This window comes from Hypanus sabinus, chromosome 7 (genome assembly GCF_030144855.1).
Source record: "Hypanus sabinus isolate sHypSab1 chromosome 7, sHypSab1.hap1, whole genome shotgun sequence".
In the NCBI taxonomy this organism is placed as follows: Eukaryota; Metazoa; Chordata; class Chondrichthyes; order Myliobatiformes; family Dasyatidae; genus Hypanus; species Hypanus sabinus.
Window position 1 is genome coordinate 123,469,037 of NC_082712.1, and position 23,646 is coordinate 123,492,682.

Below are 23,646 nucleotides of genomic sequence, written 5' to 3' on the forward strand. Positions count from 1 at the left end.
ACAATGGCAGTGTCATTAAATATCAAATAGTTAGATTTTCCATTGCTGGAGTGGATCATTTTAAACGTAACGTCTCATTTATCAGCTGACACCCGAATGTTGTCCGAGTCTTGCTACATGAGGACATTGGTTATTTCATTTCCTGAGAAGTTGCAAATGGAATTGAATATTGTGCGATCATTAGCAAATGATTTCACACTGAGCCTATGTGAGTGAAGGAAGATCACTGATGAAGCTGCTAAGGATGGTTAGGCCTAGTACGTTGCTTTAAATTGCTGACCTTCAACAGTCACAACCCTATGTGAGCTATGATTTCAGTCAGTGGATTGCATTTCCCCTTATGTTCTTTAATTTTAGTTGTACCAGAGCTCCTTGATACCATACTTGTCAAACACAATTGATATCATATATAGTTACTGTCAACTCAGGTCCAAAATTTCTGGTTTTAGGTCAATGCTTGAAGGAAGATTGTGATGTGGTCTGACACCATATTGGAGAAGCTCTGCCATTCTTTTTAATGCTATTTCTCTTTGCCTCTTCCTCGCTTGCAATAAAACCTCTCTGGTCACAGCATCATCTCTGAACAAGATCGTCACACTAACTGAAGATTGTCACACTTACCCAATGTTTTAGCCCTTACAAAATACAGCATTCAGACAAATTAGGCAAATCTTCCGCTTCCTAAGCCTCAAAAAGCTATCAATGTGCATTTCACAAACCGAAGCCAGGTAGATAAATCACATCAGGATCCGATTCCCTCAGCTCATCGGTAGAGCTTCAACAAACGGAGATACCCTGTGAATTGGGACTTGCTTGTACCTTTGACTGTTAGAATCCACTGAGGGAAATCTAATATTTAGAAACGAGTAATATTTAAATCAACTGGTCATAGAATCATGGAGCAATATAGCGAGGATATAAGACCTTCAGCCCAATGTTTCCATGCCAATCATGGCGTCTACCCAGCTAGCCCCAAGAGTTAAAGAAAATAAAATTGTTCAAATATTAATTAAGTGCTGACACATTCGGGTTATAAATGACTGGAAGCAAAAGGCAAAGTCTTCAAAAGTTAGTGTATCCACAATATAAATTAACAAGAAGTAGAGACTGATTGGAAAACGTGAACTATTAATGAACTTTATTAACAAAGACAGTTGATGTTTGCTTAGCTTCTGTGGAACTGAAAAGGGCGTTAAAGGCCATCATCCACGTAGGAGAGTGGCAAATGTTATTCAGCGTTGAGAAGCCTGAGCTAGAATAACAACTATGTGATCAATGAGGGATACAGTCAGACATGCAATGTACCAAGGAACCTGTCATCTGGTAGTCATTTCAGCAGTGAAAGTGACTTTATAACATAAAGCAGTGGTTGCCAGTGAGAATTTGGATTGTCAAATATATGGATTGCAAGCCTTAGGAAGCCGTTACGGTTCTCATGAACAGGTGGTGCAAAAGCACTTAGAGTATTGATTTTAGTCCTGGCATTGTATTTAGGAAAAAAGCCTGGATTTTTCAATAATGTGTAACTGAGCAATAGGCAAGAAATGATGCAGGGTCAATGGTGATGTTGGTTTGCATTAGACAAGACTGAAGAAGGCTTGATTTAAATACTTGATAGTCAGCAAAGTAGTTTATGATATATTAATTGGTGTTCTGTACAAATAGGGACTGAGGCATGAAACTTGCTTTATGTCTTCCTCATTGCTAAACATAAGAGAAAAACACTGGTACCAAATTTCATGAAAGCTGTTCTGTTTTATAACTCCAGAAACTAATTGAAAGAAAAAATCAGGAACTTGGGAAAATGTATCTATTTAGTTTTACTTTCAGTGAGGCGCTCACATATGGCGTGCTGGTGCAATATCATACAGTATGCCATTCACTTACTTTTACATGTAACCCATCATGATTTATGTAAACAAACCAATAATGCTTAATCAAACAAGATATTTACAATATTACTCAAGTAGTACTGAAATATAAAATACACTAAACTCCAACTCAATGTAGAATGCATCTCAACTCAAAGATGTAATGTAGTGCTCTCTGGTTTTATACTGTAAATATACACAGTACACTATATAATACAGCTACTATATAGACATCCATAGCATAGTAAGTTTTAATTTGTCCCATTCAGCCCTAAAGATTTAATTGCTGTGGAGGATTTCCTACTCTTGTGGGATAATGTCTTTCCTAATAAGCGGGATCACTCTGCTTGGTAGTGAGACTTGTGGCTGTAAAACACTTTCAGGTTTCGGAGCCTCCTCTGTGGTGCTTGCAGGCATTGACCCTGCGACTGCAGGAAGTGGCCCTGACAGTTTTGGGCACCTTTCTTCTCTAACTGAATCTGCCCTCTTCAGCTGATCGTTGCGTCATCTCCCGATGACATCAGGTGCTATCTCAACTGTGTACGAGTGTGGTTCAGTTCTACCCTTAATCTTTCCAAGTGCCCACTTTTGATCACCCCTGTCATCCCTCGGCAGGATTGCTTGTCCAGGAGTGAAACATCAAATCTTCTTGCTTGAGAAACCTTCAATTTGTCTCAACTGTTTGTCTTGCATACTCCTTCTGAGATTGGGCTTGAGGAGATCCAAGAATGAGTGCAGGGGACGACCCAGGGACAGCATCGCTGGGAAGTTGTTGGTTGTGGAGTGTGCTGCATTACATTACGTAACAAGGAAATTGTCGAGCTTCTGATTCAGTGTCAGTGTAGTGTGTTCTGCTGACATTGCTCACAGTGTGTTCTTTAGACTCTGGACAAACCTTTCTGCCAAGCTATTTGTAGCTTTGTCATGTGATGCAGATCTAATGTGTCTTATATGATTCATTTTCAGGAATGTCTGAACTTGTTCTGCAATGAACTGCAGTCCATTGTCACTGACTTAAGGCTGATTCATACTTGTGCGTCGCATCTACGGCATAGGTATCGCGTACCCTGCACTCTACCTACGCTGTACCCTACGCCGTAGAGTGACGTGTACCTCTGCAGAAAAGTTACACATGTCATGACAACGCAAACTGCAACAACTGTGATTGGTCCACTTGGTAGCATCTCATTTCCTCCTACACATTTCCGGTTGCTTCTTCTCCACCATTTCTGTACATCGATGCGAAATAGATGAACCAAATCACCAAATCTGCCTGTTGACATGCGAAAATGTTTGAAATGCATTTCCTCGTCCATGTCTCTCACGCAGAAACTCAACACAGTGGCATAGAAACCCCACTACCAACTAGCGTTTTGGCGCACACCAGCGCATGCTCGCTATGGCGTAGAGCAATGCAGAAATTAAAATCAGGGCTACGGCATAGGCTGCGGCATAGGCTGCGGCATAGCCAGTACACACAAGCATAAATCAGCCTTTAGTGCTCTGGAACCTCTGTCCTTAAGAAGAGATTTCTAAACAAATCAGCAGTGTGTGAGGCTGTAGTGGAGTCTATTGGGGACACTATAGGCCACTTTGTATCTGCATCCACTACTACCAAATAATTTGTGCCCATGAATTGTCTCACAAAATCCACATGAATCCTCTGCTAGGGCAATGCAGGGATGAAGGGGCATCGCTCTTGGCATCTACGGGTTGTGTTGGCATCCAGCACACTGCATGGTAAGCTGCCCAATCTGCTGATCTGTCCCAGGCCACCAGAAAAAGCTTCGACCTTCATTTTGACCACACCTAGATGACCAGCATGAAGCTCCTCTAACACTTTAGCTCTCAGCTTGTATGCTACAACAACTCTCAATCCCCTCATTAGGCAACCCCCATCAAGGGCGAGTTATTTCTAGCATTGGTAAAAATGGGGCTCCAGGAACTTCTGCTGCACGTTCCAGCCTTTTTCTGTTGCCATGTAGACCTGAGACTGTGTGCGATCTTTTTTGGTTTCCATTTGGATCATTTCTGCCTCAGTAAGACTTTTGATTTATATTTTAGAGAATATGTCAAGAGAAGAATTGACACCCTTCTGTGGATTGAAAATTGACACCAGATATTGATAATCAGTAATGCTGGTAAACTCTGTCCTCTGTAAATCATACACATACTGATTGAAATATTTTGCACCCTAAATGAGACTCGGGGCCTCTCTGTCAATCTGTGTGTAATTTTTCTCTGCATGGTAAGGGTATGTAATGCATCAGCTGTGGGGTGTTTACTTCCACTACTCATAACATGCAACATGACTGTACCTACTGTATACCAGAAGGTGAGGTGTCGCAGACAAGCTTCACTGGACGATGTGGATCATAATGTGTGAGAACAGTGTCTGATCCCACCATTTCCTTTGTCTTTTGGAAAACCTCCTCACACTCTTTGTCCATTTTCATTTATTCCCAATGTGTAGTAATGAGTTCAAGGGTTAGAGCACAGAAGCCAGGTTTGGCAGGAGCCTGTTGTAGTAATTGACAAATCCTTAAAAGAGCCATAACTGTGACGTCTTTTGGCCTTAGGGGACCTACCACAGCTTGAATTTTCTCAGCACACTTGTCTAATCCTTCTGAGTTAATGGTGTGAACACAGTAAGAAATGCTTGGTTTAAAAAAATTCACACTTGTTCCATTGAGCTCTGAAGCCATAGTGTTCTGATCTTTTCAACACTGTTTTGAGATTTTGGAGATGTCCCTTGTCTTTCTCACTGGTAACTCTGAGTGTCTGAGCAATATTACAGCACCTGGTCCATAACTTGCTGCCAGACAGCAGGTGCAGATGCTTCCCTGAAAATGGTGGATGTAACTCCAATCAAGTTGTAGTTGTGTCAGCTAATCACGGCCCCGCAACACTGGTCCTCCTGTTCTTACCACATACAAGCCCAACGTGGCTTATTTCCTGTTGTATTTCACTGTTAGGAATGTCAATCCCACAGGAGTTATTTTTTCTCCAGTATAAATCCTTAGCTGGATACCTGCAGACTTCAGTTCAGTATCTTTGAAATGCCATTCAAACTTGACTGAAACAACCAAACACATGTCCAATTCCATTTGAATTAATTTCCTATACACTTCTGATGTACACCATATTGCTAGTTTTTACATTATAAATCTCAGATCTTTATCACTCACATCATTATCAGATTTTTTTATCAACAGCATGCAGATTACTGGTCTTTTGGAAACTGTCACTTGACTTTGTATCTTTTTCCCTTCCCTCTGCAGTGCATTTATTTCCACATTTGTATTTATCCCACATTTGTTATATTTTCCACAAATGTCACCGTTAAACCTGCATTGGTCTGGTGTATCTGAGCCCCTGCCACAATGGCAACACAATTTGTTTTTGCCAAGCAGGTTTCTGTTTAGACTTTGTAATTTTGTTTATCCTCACTTTCATTCCTGAGCATAAGTCAATTGTGCCTTTGGCTGCTGTTTCCATTGATGCAGTGATTTCAACTGCTCTTTTAAATGTGAGCTGAGCTTCAGTCAGGAGCTGTTTTGAATATTTTTTTGTAAGATTCCACATGCTAACCAATATACTCAGCATATGTCAGCCACACGGTGGAAACCTGCATCAAGGAGCACAGGAGGTATATCTGTTTGGGTTACCTGGAGAAATCAGTGGAAGCAGAACATTGCATTCTCAATGGCCATAGGGTTGACCTCAATGGCACACAGCAACCGCACTGTGTCAATGGCTTTTAGGACCACCTGGTAAAGGAAGCCATTGAAATAAAACTGGAAGAAAAGAATTCTAACAAAGACAAAGGTCTCGCTCTAAGTAAGTTCGATTGTAAACAAATTGGGAGACCAAAATCCTGATTGGATGAGGACTAGCCAATCTGGAAGGGTGGATGATGGGGTCATAAATACCTCCAGACTAGACATGTCTAGGCATCATCCCTGATGAAGATGTCAGAGTTTGCCATTGAAACATTGGTTAAAATTGATAGTTGTGCCCAGCTGGAAGCCCGAGAAGAGTTTATTCTTCTGGGAATTCTTCACAACAGCCCCCAAGTTCCTTTGCACCTTTATTTTTTGTATATTCTCCCTATTTTGAAAATAATGTATGCATTTATTCTTTTCACTGATGTGCATGACCATATTCTTCCCTATGCTATATTTCATTTTTCACTTCATTGTCCATTCTCCCAATCTACCTAAGTCCTTCTGCAGACTCCCTGCTTCTTCAACACTACCTACCCCTCCACCTATCTCCATATCATTCTTACACTTGGCAACAAAGCCATCAATTCTGTCATTGACATATAACATGAAAAGAAGCGGTCCCAACACCAACTGCAGTGTAACACCACCAGTCACCAGCAGCCATCCAGAAAAGGGCCTCTTTAATCTTGCCACCAATCAGCCAATCCTTTATCCATGCGGGTATCTTTCCTGTAATACCATGGGCTCTTAAGCAACCTCAAGTACGGTACCTTGTCAGAGGCCTTCTGAAAATCAAAGTAAGCAACATCCACTGATTCTCCTTTTCTCTCATCTATAGTAATTCCATTTGCCCAAATTTGGATAAAATACTTAAATGCCATGGCTTTTTAAAAGTCTGCCTAAATGCCTTTTAGTAATTGTATCTAATTCCACTACCTCGCCTGGCAGTTTGTTCCAGATATCAACCATTCTTTATGGTTGATAAGCCCAGTTTATGCAATCTCCACCTATATCTAACAGAAATCCAATCCCAGCAACATCCTGGTGAAGCTCCTCTGCACTCTCTCCAGCATAATGACAACCTTCCTGTAGAGTGTTCATTAAAACAACACACTTACTCCAAGGGTAATCTAATCACTGCTTTTTAAATTTATCCCATCTCTTAGATTTTATGCTTGACCTATGAAGACAAGCATGCCATATGCCTTCTTCAGTACTCTATCTTCCTGTGTTATCACTTTCAATTGGCTTAGACCTCTAGGTCTCCCTGTTCATCAACTTTCCTTAGTACCCTACAATTTACTGTATATTTTCTATCCCTATTTCACTTCGCAAAAATCCATCAGCTGACATTTGTCTGGGCTAAATTCCAACCTATCAATTCATTAGCTGCTGTTAACAACTTGATAGAATAATAGAAACATAAATCACTAAGAAAAGCAGAAAATTAGCAAGTAGTTCATGAACAGTATTCACTGTGTCTTATTCCTGCCCATTGATTGTGGCTATACCTTAACTGTAAAGAACTCCTCCTCTATGATTATTTTTTACTTGAACATTTTACATTCCTAAAATATCACCACTGCAACTTACAAAGTACAAAGTAAATGTCACCTTCTTTAAATCATGACTCATTAATTAAACAAATAGGTCTAGAGCTCAGGGCTGACAATAATTCCATTTACTAACAATATTGCAAATAAGAAATTAATACATGTTTTTAAAATTTTTGCATTGTACTTTAGTGAGCTTAAAGAACTCCAAAGAATGTCCAAAATATAAACAGACCATTCATCCCAACCTGTGCATTACTGTACCAGTATTTATCTCCCATTAGAGGCTAATTGACAGCATAACCTGTTGTGTACTTAACATTTTAGTAATACTAGAGTATTCTTGTAAATATTTTGTTGAATAACATTCTTTGTTTAAATAATTAATTACGAGTTATATGTGTAAATACACGAATGACAAATGAGTTCCAATTTTGCTGAATGCTTTGGGTTTAAAGGCATGTAGTTTGCTTGGAAGTTTAACTGTTCCAACCAAACCAGCAGAAATGGGCTTTGTTGATATTGTCAAAGTAAAGCAGGAGCATATCGAACTGAAGCTACTGTTCATTGCAGAATTCTTCAGATTTCATAAGTAGAATAAAAAGGAAGGGATGTATTTTAGCATTTGTGGCTGAATTAAAGAGATTGCCTGAGTATTGTCAGTAATGATGAGCTTAATGATGCACTGAGAGATTGTTTGGTTTGTGGAATCTTACAAGAAAGCATTAAAAAATGGTTCCTAACTGAAGCACAACATGAAGTCACTGTTTCAATGGAAACTGCAGGCAGAAACACAACTTGAGTTCCAGTCAGGAATTAAAGTGAGTTGGAACAAAATTGTTGCATCTAAGCAGATACCAGCCTGGCCAAATAAAAAGTGTTACTGCTGTGGCAGGAACTTACCTATACCAGACCAATCCTGATTTAAAGGCAAAACTTGTACAATACACAAGAGAAATAGGATAAATCAAAGAGCATATCGGGCAGACATAAATAAGTGGGCTGCGCAGGAAAGAGAAAAAAACAGAAAATTCAAGTTGCAGTTTCAAAAAACACTAATTGTGTGCTGTTGATGAAAAATCTCATAATGATGCAGGGCTGTGTATCCTTGAGATTTACAGGGTAAAAATTAACAATAGACAAGCAATATTCTTAAACCAGAGTGAACAGCAAATTAATTAATATGGAATTGGACACTGGTTCCGTTGTTTCAGTCATTCCACATAATTGAGTTTGAACATCATTTCAAAGATATTAAACTGAAGCCTACAGATATAGTGGAGAAAAGGTAACTCCTGTGGGAATGACATTCAGAACAGTGAAATACAACAAACAACAAGCCATATTGAGCTAGAATGTGGTAAAAATAGAAGGACCAGCATTGTGGAGCTGTGATTGGCAACAACAACTATAATTTGATTGAAGATCCATCCACAGTTTGCATGCCACATCCCCTATAATGAGCCATCTGAAAGTGAATTGAATTCAGAAGGGTACTGGATGATGCTAGAACTTTCCCCATACAATACACCATAAACTGTTCCCCTACAGAGAGCAAACAGGAGTTGGTGCCAACTCCTGTGCCTCTGGTTGGAAAGCATATTGGAAAGACCATGCTGCTCAGAGGAATTTGTGGAAATGACAAAAGCAGTGGTCTTACCACAACAGTTCTTATAGACAACATATTTGAGAAAGCTTCTGATATGTTAATCAGGCAATTCCTCACAAAATGCGGCTTGGTCTTAAGCTGGAAGAGAGCTCAAGGAGCTTCAGGAAAGTTGCAAGCATTCACTTTTTGCGAGTATAAAGAACTCTCCGTGTATTAGATATTGCACAAACTTCAAGTGGGAGACAAAAAGCTGGTTGTAAAAGTAGATGCAAAGTCAATAGCTCAGCTGGATGAATGGGAGGTCAAAAAGAAATGTGTTAGTGGTGATATGGAAACAGAGGATGATGTCAGGTGATGTTGTGGATGAGGAAACCAAGAGGACAGATCAGATCATAAAGGGAGAAACAGAAGGATTAATAAGAGAATACTCCAGTGAACTAAATGTTTCTTCCCAAGATCAAGATATACAAACTAGAAGAAGTAAAAGGAAGAGGAAGAAAGGGGGCTACTGCTGTCAGAACCATTTTCTGTAGTCTTAGAGTCAACTTTGACAACCACCATGGAGGAGGTCCCAAAACCCAAGATTTTTTTCAGTCACAAGTCTAACCTGCTAAGCCGAATGAACCCCCCACCCCCGTAAGAAAACACGTTATCCCACAAGAGTACAAAATCTTCCAGTGTGATTAAATCTCTTGGGCCTGAATGGGACAATTTAAAATTTACTATGTTGTGCATGTCTGTATTGTTAGTATATTATGTAAGTAGTTGAGATGAATTCTCTATTGAATTGGAGCTTACAGCAAAGCAGGGAGGAGTGTTGTGTGTTAAATATTTAATCTTGTGAATATGTTGTTGATTAAGTATTCGTTGTTTAAGTAATTCATTACAAGTTGTATGTATAAATATATGTATAGCATATGTGATATGTGCATGCTTCACTTAAAGTAAAGTTGAAGTTCAACGCACATTTTGGACTCCTGTGTCTTCCTTTGAATTTGTTAAATGTTTTGAAGATGCAAAACACAATATCTGGCCTATCCCCAAGCGCATTAATTATATTTGCCTCAACCTTTCCCCATGTTAGTGAATCCCACATCACTCTCACTACTCTCTGGATAAAAAAAATAGAACACCTCGTGCAGGAGTAGGTCCTTCAGCCCATGATGTCTGAGCAAAAAACAATGTCAAAGTAAAACCCTAGCAACACATTACAGGCACCTCTGTGTAGTTCCTCATCAATTGCTAGTTTGATTTCTTTGTCCTTATTTTCTTCTGTTGATGGCCTCAAGTTTTGCTCTTCCCACAAGGGAAAGCACTTTCCTGTCCCTAACCTAGCAAGAACCTTTTAGAATTCTAAAGAACAATCTTAAGACAAAAGCAAACCTGGTCCAACCATCCTTGGAAACCAGTCTCAGAGATATTGTTCATTGTGGTATTGAATGACATTTTCCTGCAGTGCAGCTAATGTTGACAAGACGGAGAGCTCTTAATGGGACAGGCATGTGCATCTTCACTATGGAATGCACCTCCAATCCTTATTTGCCCACAGAAGTAGAAAACCCTTAGTTAGATGGAAGCCCATAGACCTGTGGAAATACACTGGCCACTGAAAATACCAATAGAGAAAAACCTACTTTTGTAGCAGCCTGGAAAATCCAGTAAGCAGCACAGCCAGGAATTAACTTTTTGGCAGCAAAGGTGGTCCGCTGGATTTAAGGCAAGAATCAGTAGAAGCCCAGCACATAATTGCAGTCAACATGTCAATATTTAAAACAAAATATGGATGAAGATAACTTTATATAAATGCAATCCTAAAAGCAAATCCAAATGAAGAGGCGTTGTTATTTGTGTGGAAGCATATCTTAAAATGTTACAAAATTGAAGATGTACCCTTATTAGCCGGTCAGAGCTTTAGCGTGAAATGTTTCCCTTTCAGTGTTTTCCAGAGTTTTTCAGAGCTTACGGGATGTGTGACGGCTGAGACAGACAGTAGACGAAGCAAACACAGCAGCAGAAATCAACTTCATGGTATTGTGTGGAAAAGCCAGTTGAAGATGTGAGTGGAGTGCCTTCTTCCTGACTTAATGGTACCACAATTACAGCTGAGGATGTGGATGAATTCACATTCATACTGCGTATCTGTCTACCAGGATTCAGTTTGAGATGGTGGAAGATTTAGCTTCCCTGCCACGGAATGGACACATACATCTATCCAATTACTACAGGTCTCTGACTAATAAATCATACAGCTCAGAATTAGTCCATCTAGCCCTTTTTGCCAGCTCTAATGTTAGAAAGAGCTACCAATTAGTCCCATGCTTCTGCTCTTTCTCAATGCCTGTGCAATTATTTCCTTTCATATGTACCTCCTTTGGAACTACAGGCTTCAATTAGCTTTGATTCAGATGGTGCTTTGCAGATCATAAAAATCTGCTGAGTAATATAAGCTTATCTCCTCCATGTATTTTACTGACAAAATCTTTTTAAAAATGTATCCTTTAGGTAGCTGTTCATTTGCCAAGGGAAACGGCTTCTACCTATGCCAACTCTGTGAAAATTCACACCCCATTGAACCTTTCAGAACTGCCTCTGCAATAAAGAGAACAGTTCCAAATCCTCCCATCTCTCTAGAAAACAGAATCTCTGCATCACTGTTAGTAGATTTCTTATGCACCCACTTCAACGTATTAACATTTTTAATGTCATAGGGGCATTGATTGACTCAGCACAGAAACAGATCTGCACTAACCATCAAGCACCCACTTTCTACATTTATCCTCCACTAACACATTTATTGATTTAGAAAGCTTGTTGCTGTTCACTGTTACATGGGAGTGTCATTGTGGGGTATTGAACTCACTGTGCTAGAAACTGAATGTGAACCCAGGACTTTTCAGGTGCTCTAGAGTGTTGCATATTTAATATTTGAGTAATATTGTAAATATTTTGTTTGATTAAGCATTCTTTGTTGTTTCCATAATTGATTATGTGTTATATGTAGAAATATGGGAATGGCATCCGTCATTACGTTATTATGCTACTACTTCATATTTGTGCAACTCACAAAAGCAAAGCAAACTCAGGGCACTTTATCTCTGGCTCCATGTTTATCTTTTGATTAGTTATTTTTGTTTTGGAGTTACAGCACATAACACAGAGGACATTGGTGAAGTCCTGGTGAATGGGAGGGTGTTTCTTTTCCCCAGTTTGCTGTGTTTTGTCTAGCGTGTATAGATGAGGGAGTAATGTTTGCCAAGATGGGCAGCCAGCTTGTTGGAGTGGAGTTAAATATTCAGGTTATTGAATATTATTATTAATGCTTATTGTAGAATGAAGTAGATCATCATTTCATATCAAAACTCAGTGTATAAATTATTTTCTTTCTTCGGTCTTCAGAGAGATTAAAATTACATAAAGTCCTCTTCGGGTGATAATAGGATTTGACTGTTACACCCCAACGCTATGAACAGATATTAATCTGTTCATAAAATAACCTGACACTGCAGATGGGATTTACTGATGCCACTGACCAAGGAAGTATCTAAAAGCAGACTTGAAAGTTGCAATCTAGAGCACAGCAGGATATATCACTGTGGTTACAGATCCAGCATTTCAATTTAATTCTAACCCAGTCTAATAGGTTCAAAATATTCTGTCTTTATTGATTGAAATGATCTGAAAAAAGTTAATGTAGCCATTCTGGATTGAGATATAGTTGCAAAATTGTCCATAATTCAGTAATAATTGGTTATACTTGTGCATAATGGAAGCTTTTGGCTGGAACTATGTGTTCCAATGGCAGAGCAGTGGAGGCAGCTGAAAGCAAGATGTCAGCTTAGCAGTGCTTGACTGGAGCCATGCTGCCACATGATCCGCTGAAACCAGAAGCTCCTTGCTATCTGAATAAAGACTTTACAACACCACAGTTAGCGTGTCAATTGGATACCATGTACTACTGCAGCAGTCTTGTTAATTGAGCTTAAGGTGACAACATGGCTGTTTCTCATTAAAGACCTTCAACCAGTACAATAGCAGTGTTGACACTGGCATACAGCTCTGTTAATTGAAGACTGTTCCCAGCTGTGCCTGAACCTAATCCATCTGTTGTGGTCCTTTGAGATGTTGTTTGTTTCTTGATGCACGACGCAAGATGTGGTACTGAGACAGCTGATTTTGAGCAACCATTCAAAAGAAGTTCTCAAGCCCTCATTTTTAATCCTAGATCCTGACAGCATAATTGCAAGAATGCTCGTATGCCGGTCATCAGCCGTTACAAGTTTTTGAGATTTTATTTTCTGAGGCTCTCATTGTGGTCACTGGTGCTCAGAAATATTCAGGAGCTGCAATGTAATTTGGATCCCATTACAGTTCCCACCTAGAAGCACAGAACTCACGCGCACGTGAAAAATTACACATGCTAGTGGCAAAGGATGAGCTTCCATGTATTTATTTTGAACTTATGACCCAGCTGGGAATATCCTCCCACAAAGGAAAACTGAACAACCATAGGCTGCCCTTCCTCCTCCCCTCGACCCTACTGGACATGGAGTCCGGAGCCTTGTAGGAACACTTCCTCAGGACAGAGTCCACTGTTCTCTTCCTGACCATTGGAATTGCCATACCAGACCATGATGCAACCAGTCAACTGGATATCAATGGATGTGTGTCAGTGTGTTCGGTGACAAGCTTTAACCTCCTAAGAAAGTAAAAGCATGGAGTACTTGTGATTGCATCTATGTAGAAGGCCCAGGACAGGTCATCTGATATGCTAATGCCCAGGAGTTAAAAGTTGCTGACCTCTGCACCACGGAATCCTCAATGCAGTCTGGTTCACGTTCACCCTCTCTCCACTTGGTGATGTTAGCAGTCAACAAAATGTTCTTAAATACTCAGCGCAACTCACAGCACGCTTGAGTACGGAATTCAAAAAAATTTATCCTATAGGTGAGAAATGGTAGCCAACACCACAAGCAGTCCAGCAATGGAAAGCAGTAATGAAGGTGCTGGCACCTGCCCCTCAACGTATGCAGCAGATTCAGGCCTTACTTGCAAGCATGAGATTGCAGATGCTGGAATCTGGATTATCAAACTGCTGGAGACACTCAGTGGTCAGGCAATATTTGTAGAGAAAAGTGGGCAGCAGATGTTTCAGGTCAAGACATTTCACCTGCGCTTCATTGAGAACAGTTGAAATGTTGACTATAATCGGCCTTGTTGGGTCCTATTTTGCTCAAGCAAATCATGTTATCACATCAGTTAGAGGCTTGGTTGTGCATTAGCAGATTCAATTGCTGGAGCTATGAGCTGATTCTGGAGCAACCAGTTAAAAAAGGGGACTGTTTGAGGTCCTGATGAAGAGTGGATCAAACAGTGTATTCTGTTTTCTGGCATGACGAAAGGACTGAGAAGAACACTGAGATGGAGGGTGAGCGAGAGTGGGTGTATTTAAAGAGCTGGAAGAAACTTTTGTGACTAATTCCAGATGTAAAAGGATACTGTGCTGTGCGTACAATTTCTGTTAGGTGAATTATCGCAAAACAAAACTTAGTTTCAAAGAAACAATAATTCATAGACCATAGAATAGTACAGCACAGGAACAGGCCACAATGTTGTACCGAACGAATTAAATTAGTACTCAAAAACCTAAGTAATCCAATCCCTTCTGCCTACAGAATGTCCGTATCTGTCCATTTTGGGCATGTTTATGTGCCTATCTGAAAGCCCCTTAAACGCCTCTATTGTATTTGTCTCCAGCACCACCCCAGGCAGCGTATTACAGGCACCCACATCTCTCTACTGAAAAAAAAACAAATTGCCCCACACATTTCCTTTGAATTTATTTCCTCCCACTTTAAATGCATGCTCACTGGTATTAGACATTTCAACCCTAGAAAAATAATAACGGCTGCCGACTCTATCTATGTCTCTCATATCTTATAAACTTCTATCAAATCTCCCCTTAGCCTGTGCTGCTCCAGAGAAACAACCCGAGTTTATTTCAACTCTCCTTACAGAACATACCGTATGATCAGGCAGCATCCTGGTAAACCACTTCTGCCACCCTCTTCAGAGCCTCAACATCCCTCCTATCATGGGGTGACTAGAAATGAATGAACTACTCCAGATGTGGACTAACCATAGTTTAGAAAGTTGGAACATAACTTCCAGACTCTCAAACTCAATTCCTCAATTAATAATGGCAACCATGCCACGTGCCTTCTTTACTACCTTATCAACCTGTCTAGCCATTTTCAGAGAGCTATGTATTTTGGTCTCCATACACCAGAAAATCTGCTGATGCTGGAATCCAAAGCAACACACACAAAATGCTGGGGGAACTCAGCAGGCCAGGCAGCATTCTAAAGAAGGGTCTCAGCCTGAAACATCGACTGTTCACACTTTTCCATAGGTGCTGCCTGGTCTGCTGAGTTCATCCAGCATTTTGTATGTGTTGCTATGGAGTCTGGGCCCCAAGATCCCTCTGCATCTCACACTGTTAAGAGGCTTGCCATAAGATGCCTGCAGGATTTCCCTTTAAGGATTTTTGTCTGGTGGCTATTGTAATGGACAAGTCGCAGAAGACTACAAACCAGACTTAGATTGCAATTTAGTATAGAATTTATCATATAGAGCAACCACTGCTGCTTTTTAAAAACTTAATTCAATTAATGATCTGGAAAATGTTATACATTTTAAATTCTCACTGTTTTAGATGAAACTACCCAAAGAAATATTGCTGAATAACCAGGGGTTAGTTTATAAAGATAATTATTTAACAAATTTGTTGAACAGTTTGAAAATTAGTCTTGTAGTGTCAGTTTATTGCTTAGTGGCTGTAATATTTTTTCTCTATTCTCTTAAGCATGGCTCAGCTGCTTGGGATGTAATGGCAGAATGCAGACCTGATCTTGGTTTGTCTCCACTGCCACCTCTGGAATAATGTGGGAGGGGTCAATCCTACAGCTTTCTTTTGATTCTGAATTGGTGACTGAGCTTGGCCACTTTCCCCAAGGGATCAGAGGCAAAACAAATGCGTGGAATATCTTTCAGGCAATAATGACTTTGTATTGCACTGTGTGGAGGGAAATCTTGCCCAATGTTCTTTCTTGTTGAAGGTCCTTGAAGTGATATTAGCCAATGACCTTATTCCATAGCAACACATACAAAATGCTGGAGGAACTCAGCAGGTCGGGCAGCATCTGTGGAAATGAATGGACAGTGATGCTTCAGGCCAAGACCCTTCTTTGGGACCGAGAAGGAAGGGGGAATATGCCAGAATATAAAGGTGGAGGGAGGCAAAGAGCACTAGCTGGAAGCTAGTTGGTGAAGCCAGATGGGTGAGAAAGGTTGAGGGCTAGAGAAGAAGGAGTCTGATAGTAGAGGAGAATATACCATAGGAGAAGGAGAAGGAGGAGGGGACCCCGGGAAAGTAATAGGTGGGGAATAGAGGAAGTGGGAGGGGGGTATTTGTTTACTGGAAGGAGAAATCGATGTTCATGCCATCAAGTTGGAGGCTACCCAGACAGAATATAAGTTGGTAGTTGGAGATATAAACCTGAGTTTCAGTGGATCAGCAGATGTGGTACTGTTTTGGAATTGGCTCAAAGCAATATCAAATACACTAAAATTTTTAACTTTTACTCCTGTGCCCATAACAAGGATGATGGGATTGGCTTTGAGAGTTACAAAAGTGTTGTTAAAACAGTAATCACATTAAAACTAATTGCAACCTGTTTCAACTGTACATACTTCTTGCTTAAGCACAATGTGTTTGGGGGTGACTGAGAGTCGCCTGGAGAAATGGGTCAATGATTATTTTTTAAAGAGGATCTGCTCCTCTGAATTTGTCCTTTAAGTTTACCATTGGGCAAATATAAACAGAAAATGATCGGCAGGTCAGACAGCATCTGTGGGAGGGAAACAGAAGTTTACTGAAGCAGCCTTCCAGCCACCCAGGGCTCTGCAGCCAGTCATTTGAAGGGAAGTGAGGGATAAGAGTACCAGTAGTTAATAATGTTCTAGATCGTTGTCGTGGATGTCTTGGAAGAGCAGGGTTTGGACTTCTTCCTGTCTCTCAAATGGGTCTTTCCTTTTCTTTCTGCTATTCTCATTGGAACCATGGAGTTGTGCATTTACACAGCACTGAGCTGACTATCAGCCATGCTGACTATCAAGCACCCAATTTCACTAACACTTCACTAATCCCATTTTATTCTCCTACCCTACTCATCAAATCTCCCTGGACTTTATCATTTATCCACGTACCGGGGGTAATTTATGGTGGTCAGTTATTTCCAAATTGTGTATCTTTGGGAAGTAGGAGAAGCCAGAACATCCATGCAGTCATAGTGGGAACTTGCAAACTCCAACCATGTTGGCGGTCCGGGTGGAACCTGAGGCACTGGAGCTGCCTGCTAACAGCCCTATCAACTGCACCATTACGCCACACTCTGGTTTATTGTCATCACATATACCAAGATTTAGTAAAAAGTTTGACTTGCAAACTGTTATACAGATCAAATCATTACACAGTGATCTGAGCCAGAATTAGGTAAAGCAATAACTATGTAGAATAGTGTAAAAACTCCCAATGTAGTGCAGTGCAGGTTAACAATACAGCGCAAGATCAGAATGAAGTAGATTATGAGGACAAGATTCCATTTTGCCATCTATATGTCCATTCAGAGTTCAAAGTAAATTTATTATCAAAGTTCATATATGTTACCATACACAACCCAGAGATTAATTTTCTTGTGGGCATAGTCAATAAATCCAATAATCATAATAGAATCAGTGAAAGACTGCACCAATAGGGTGGACAACCATGCTCCTTATTTTTTACAGTAGAACCCCAAAAAACAGGAAAAATTGTAAGCATGAAAAACCAAAAATTCAATAACTGAAATGTCAGCAGCTCAAATTTATCCATTGCACTTTGCTCAGTACTTAGTTGAATCACTTCTGACAGCGATTACAGCCATTAGTCTTTTTGGATAAGTCTCTATGAGCTTTGCCCAATATGATGGAGCAAGATTTGCCCATTCCTCCTTGCAAAATTACTCAAGCTGTGCCAAGTTAGTTGACAGCAATCTTGAGGTCTTGCTCGAGATGTTTGATTGGATTAAGGTCGGGGGTCTGACTGGGCCACTCAAGGACATCAATTTTGTTCATTCGAAACCTCTCCATTGTTGTTCTGGCAGAGTGCTTTGGGTCATTTTCTTGCTGAAAGACAAACTTCTTCCCCAGTTTAAGCTTCCTGGCAGAGGCTAGCAGTTTTATTTTTATCCAGGATCTCTTTGTATTTAGCAGCACTCACCTTCCCATCAATCCTGACCAAACTTCCAGTCCCTGCTGCTGAAAAGCATCCCCACAGTGTGATGCTACTTCCACCATATGTTACAGTATGGATGGTGTTACCTGGCTGATGTGTAGTATTAGATTTACGTCACGTGTACCACTTAGTGTTGAGGCTAAAATGTTCCACTTTATTCTTATCTGACCACTAGACCTTCTTTTACATCTTGGCTGTATATTCTAAGTGACGCTTTGCAAAGACTTTATGGGTAAGGATACACTTTTTTTAGCCAGGACTTCTTCCTTGCCACTGCTAAAAATACCCTATTTGTGCAAGGCTTTAGAGATTGTGGAGCTATGAACGTCAACTCCAGTTGCAGCCACTGACTTCTGCAGCTCACTGAGAGTGACTGTTGGCATCACAGTAGCCTCTCTTACAAATGCTATTCTTCTCTGGTGACTAAGTTTGGAGGGGCAGCCCAGCCAAGGCAGTATGGCTGTGGCTTCACGTTTTCTTCACCCATTCACAATGGACCACACTGAGTTCTGAGCGATGTTTAGTGCCTTTGAGATGGCCTTATTTGATCATCAAAACAAGGAGGAAATATCACATCCTCTAACAGCTCCTGATGGTACTGTGATTTCAGTCTCTGAGGCCAATGTGTAAGCATCCTTCAAGAGGGTGAAACCACGAAAAGCATCCAGCCAGGTACTAAAGACCTGTGTTGAGCAACTGGCTGGAGTGTTAACCTTGAGTCCTTTAACCTCTCATTTCGGCAGTCTGAGGTCTTTAAGCAGGCTTCACTTATACCAGTACCTCAGGCTAACATGGTAACCTGCCTCAATGACTATCGTACAGTAGTACTTATATCAACAGTGATGAAATATTTTCAGAGGTTGTTGAAAAGTGACATGGACTCGCACCAATTTGCCTACTGGCACAACAGGTCCACAGCAGATACCATTTCTTTGGTTCTTCACTCAACCCTGGAACTTCTGGACAGCAGAGGTGCATACATCAGGTTGCCCTTTATTGACCACTGCTCGGCATTCATATCATCAAACCCTCAAAACTAATCCATAAGCTTCAGGACTTTGGCCTCATTACCTCCTTGTGCAACTGGATCCTGGATTTCCTCACTTGCAGACCCCAGTCAGTTTGGATTGGCAACAACATCTCCTCCACAATCTCCATCAGCACAGGTGCACCACAAGTCTGTGCGCTTCGTCCCCTGCTCTACTCGCTTTGCACTTGTGACCGTGCCGCCATTTTCAAGTTTGTTGATGTCATCTCTGTCATAGCTGAATCAGCATATAGAAAGGAGGCTGAAAATCTGGTTGAGTGATGCCATAACAACAACCTCTCACTCAATGTTAGCAAGACCAAGGAGCTGATTAGTAAAGTCAGGAGGCTGAAACTAGAGGTACATGAGCCAGTCCTCAACAGAAAGTCAGAGGTGGAGAGGGTCACCAACTTTAAATTCCTCAGCGTTATCATTTCGGAGAACCTGTCCTGGGCCCAGCACTTAAGTGCAATTCTGAAGAAAGCACAGCAGTGCCTTTACTTCCTTAGAATTTACGAAGATACTGCGTGACATCTAAAACCTTGATAAACTTCTATAGATGTGTAGTGGAGAGTTTATTGACTGGCTGTGCCACAACCTTATATGGAAGCTCCAATGCCTTTGAACATAACATGAGGACCCCACGCACTCCTCATACAAACTCTTCTCCCTCCTGCCATCTAGGAAAAGGCACCGAAGCATTCGGGCTCTCACGACCAGACTATGTAAAAGTTTCTTCCCCAAGCCATCAGACTCCTCAATACCCAGAGCCTGGACTGACACCAATTTACTGCTCTCTACTGTGCCTATTGTCTTGTTTATTATTTATTGAAATGCCTGCACTGTTTTGTGCACTTTATGCAGTCCTGGATCAGTCTGTAGTCGAGTGTAGTTTTTGTGTTGTTTTACGTAGTTCAGTGTAGTCTTTGTATTGTTTCAAGTAGCACCATGGTCCTGAGAAACATTGTCTTGTTTTTACTGTGTACTATACCAGCAGTTATGGTCGAAATGACAATGAAAAGTGTCTTGACTTGACTTGACTTGACTTGATAAAATCCTACAAAAAGCAATAGCTATAACTCAATCCATCATGGGTAAAACCCTCCCCACCATTGAGCACATCTACACAGAGCATTGTTGTAGGAAAAGCAGAATCCATCATCAGGGTCCCTCACAACCCAGGACGTGCTCTCTTCTCTCTGTTACCTGCAGGAAGAAGGTACAGGAGCCTCAGGACTCACAACACCAGGTTCTGGAACAGTTATTTCTCTTTGACCAATCAGGCTCTTGAACCAGTGGGAATAACTTCACTCAACTTCACTTGCCCCATCACTGAACTGTTCCCACAACCCATGGACTCAACTTCAAGTACTCTTTAACCCATGTTCTTGATATTTACAATTATTTCTTTCTTTCTGTTGTCTTTTGCACACTGGTTGAACACCCATTTGGTGCATCTTTCATTGATTCTATTATGATTATTATTATGGGTTTATTGAGTATGCCTGCAAGAAAATGAATCTCAGCCTTGTATGTGGTGACATACATATATATATATAAAATAAATTTACTTTGAACTGTGAACTTTGTATCCTGCCCCAGATCTGTGCTTCTCCATTAACATTTCCATGACTTCTCTTAAGTACTCTTTGGTCTCCATTTTGCTTTGGTCTGTTGAAAATCTACCATACTATTGGACCTTACAGAGAGGGGGGTTATTTATTCTTATGAAATCATTGAAAACAGCTGATCCTCCAGTTTTTTACATCAACAAATTGGATGAGTGGTAAGCATATCGCACCTGATGAAAGTCCACATAATAATTACAAAGGGAATGAATAATATTTTTCATTTTATTTTGGTTTTAATTTTTCATAAATTGTTGACATGTTTTGAAATATTTTCTTTTGATTTGACATGAGGCAGAATGTTTTGTTTAGATTAGCTCAAAAAAATCTACTTCAATATACTGTACTCAATTTTAAATTTAGAAAATGAGATGGTAAAATGTGAAAATAGTTGTGGGGGCTGAACACTTTGGCAGGGCACAGTAAATAAGCAATTAATATCAAGAATATGAGGTAAAGCATTCTTGAAAGTGAGACCATAAGTTTTGGGAACAATTCTGTGATGGGACAACTGAAGTTGAGTGAGGTTATCCCAGGCATGGGCAAACGACAGCCCGCAGGCCATATGCGGCCCATTAAGCTTTTTAATCCGGCCCGCAGAACTTGATGAAATTATATTAGTAAACCTTGTTAACGTTATTTCCCCACAATTCTGGCGTTTTCCCAATAGATGACGCACTCTATATACATTTGTGGCGACCCATTTCCTGGCACATCCGAACCGGCTCACAATTAGCCAGCGTTCCGGCTAAGGGAGATAGCCTGCGGGGATTTGCGAGCACAGAGCTTTGGAGCCTCTGCGCCACGGGGGGGCAGGTTGAGGGAGGCTTAAAAGTGAGGCTGGGGATTTCGAATAAAGTTTTTTTTCTTCGACTGCAGTTACCGACTCCGTGTCGTAATTTTAGCGCTGCACGTAGCACACCGCTACACATTGACCTTTGTTGAGGTGCAGCGTATTACTCCACATTTGCGCTTTACTCTTTGTTCGGCTCGACCTATTTGTGTGAACAGGCGTTCAGCGTCATGAACATCAACAAAGCCAGCCACAGATCCAAGTTAACTGACCAACACCTCAGATCCATCCTGAGAATCGCCACAACAAAACTAAATCCAGACTTTGATGCGCTGGCTAAAAAGGGAGACCAACAACACTGTTCCCACTGAAATTAAAAATAAATTTCTTCGTTGTGTTATGTAAAAAATGCATTTGAAAATATTTTTTTCAATAAGCCTTACATGTTACATGTCATTTCTGTTAAGTGATGGACATGAGTAGTGCGCAGGTGCACGTACGTTCTCAAAATAAAAAATGCGCTCCAGATCAAATAACGTGCTCCGCATACTGGCGCGCTCTCACTGTTCTATCATTGTGCGGGTCGTTGTTGAGTTTTGGCACAGGGGACAATTGAATAAGAAGGAGCAGGACAAGTAGACCTGCATCTCCTACCGTTTTTGAAATAAAGACAGTCAGGAGGAGAGTGATGATGATAATATCTTGAAGGATAACAGAATTTTCAGTGCTTTAAAATAATAATTGATACTATTAAAAAAGCCGTATTTTATTCATTTAGTTTTCAGTGTTTTAAAAGTCATTTCAATAAATAGCTAAATACCATGGGACTTCAAAGACAGATATTTTGTTGTAATGCATTTGTTCATTTTCAACTGAAATTAAAGCACATGTTTTCTACATATCCCATGATATTTTATTTTCTCTTATGAGGTGTATTACCAAAACACTCCGTCCATCTGCTCCTGGTCCGGCCCCCCTGTCAAATTTTAGAACCCTTTGTGGCCCTCAAGTCAAAAAGTTTGCCCACCCCTGGGTTATCCCCTCTGGTTCAAGAGCCTAATGCGTGAGGGATAATAACTGTTCCAGAACCTGGTGTTGTGAGTCCTGAGCCTCCTGTACCTTCCTCCTGATGGCAGCAGTGAGAAGAGAGCATCACCTGGGTGGTGGGGGACCCAGATGATGGATGCTGCATTCCTGCAGCAATGCTTCATGTAGATTTGCTCAATGGTGTGGAGGATTTTACCAGTGATGGACTGGACTGTATCCACTACTTTTTTTTATAGGATTTATGCTCAAGGGCATTGGTGATTCCATATCAGGTTGTGCTGCAGCCAGTCAAAATACTCTCCACTACACATCCACAGAAGTTTGTCAGAGTTTTAGATGTCATGCCAAATCCTTAGGAGGCAGAGGCAGCTGCTGTGCTTTCTTCATAATAGTACATATTTCAGGTCCTCTGAAATGATAAACAAGCTATTGGACCTCTCCGCCTCTGATCCCCCAATGAGGATTGATAATAGCTTGGTCAAAGTTGTACCCATCTGTTGGTTTTGTATCTTCTGCCCAGTGGGAGAGCAGACAACAGAAAATCTCTACAGTGGGTGTGGTCTTTGATTATGCTGGCTGCTTCATTAAGGCTGAGTCCATAGACGGGAGGCTGGTTCCGGTAATGTACTAAGCTGTGCCCACAACTCTCTGCAGTTTCCTGCGATCACGTGCAGAGAAGTTGCCATATCAAGTTGTTATGCATCCACACAGAATGTATTGTCCCATCGTTTCACCTAAGGCCCAATATTCATCCTGTTAGTATCCCTCAAATACCCCTTCATGCAAGGATTACAGTGCGCAGTCTGACAGTCACCGCCTTCTGAGCTGTGAAATGAAGTACACATTCCAGCTGTTAAATTCAGTGTGACCTCAGAAATCCTGGCATTTTTGGGGTTCCCCACTTCATCTTAACCATGCTATTGCCCTGGATACTTAGCAAAGAGAACAAAAACACTTGAGATTAAGGAAACAATTCAGTGATAAAATCACCTGTATTGGCATATCTCAGTGATCTGGTGAAAACATAATCTTTACAATTACAGCATTGCAAAATGGCAT

The 23,646-nt window shown here is 40.8% G+C and overlaps 1 protein-coding gene across 5 annotated transcripts in view; it reads left to right on the forward strand.

Moving 5' to 3' along the window:
• Positions 1–23,646, forward strand: part of syt12 (synaptotagmin XII) — a 268,982-nt gene that overhangs the window by 67,274 nt on the left and 178,062 nt on the right. For 2 of the 5 annotated variants that reach the window (XM_059973918.1, XM_059973919.1), the window contains exon 2: positions 10,698–10,817. The exons of the other annotated variants lie outside the window; for them this stretch is intronic. The gene's annotated coding sequence lies outside the window, so the exon portion shown is untranslated. The remainder of the gene's footprint in view (positions 1–10,697; positions 10,818–23,646) is intronic. 5 annotated transcript variants of the gene reach the window in all.